The sequence below is a fragment of the Penaeus monodon genome, chromosome 15 (genome assembly GCF_015228065.2).
Source record: "Penaeus monodon isolate SGIC_2016 chromosome 15, NSTDA_Pmon_1, whole genome shotgun sequence".
NCBI lineage: Eukaryota > Metazoa > Arthropoda > Malacostraca > Decapoda > Penaeidae > Penaeus > Penaeus monodon.
Genome location: NC_051400.1, coordinates 14511185 through 14511571, shown reverse-complemented (window position 1 = coordinate 14511571; position 387 = coordinate 14511185).

Sequence of the window (387 nt, the reverse complement as noted above, 5' to 3'; positions counted from 1 at the left end):
CATCCCAAGTTGTACACTCTTTCTGACAGTCCCTTCCACTGTCAACAAGACTTCCTTCTTCTGCGACAAATAAGCTTTTTCGATAATGTTAAAGTTTGTGTGCCTCGCCTTCGCCTAGTCTCTTCTCGGTTTTCTTCTCCAGCAGCAATGAGTATATTAGGGATGACTATGTTAAAGATGATGAAAATCGGGATAATACTTGAGACACTAATCACAAAATGCTTCTATGAGGATTCATAAATTCGTGTCGTGAAGGGGCGGCAGCACTGAATTGAAACTGTGGGGGAACTCACTCTTATGGTGTCATCGTGCCCTCTCGTTTTCATTTCATTTTCATCAGATGTAAGTGCGAATAGAGCTGCCTTAATCCTAGATTCCCGCGTTCAC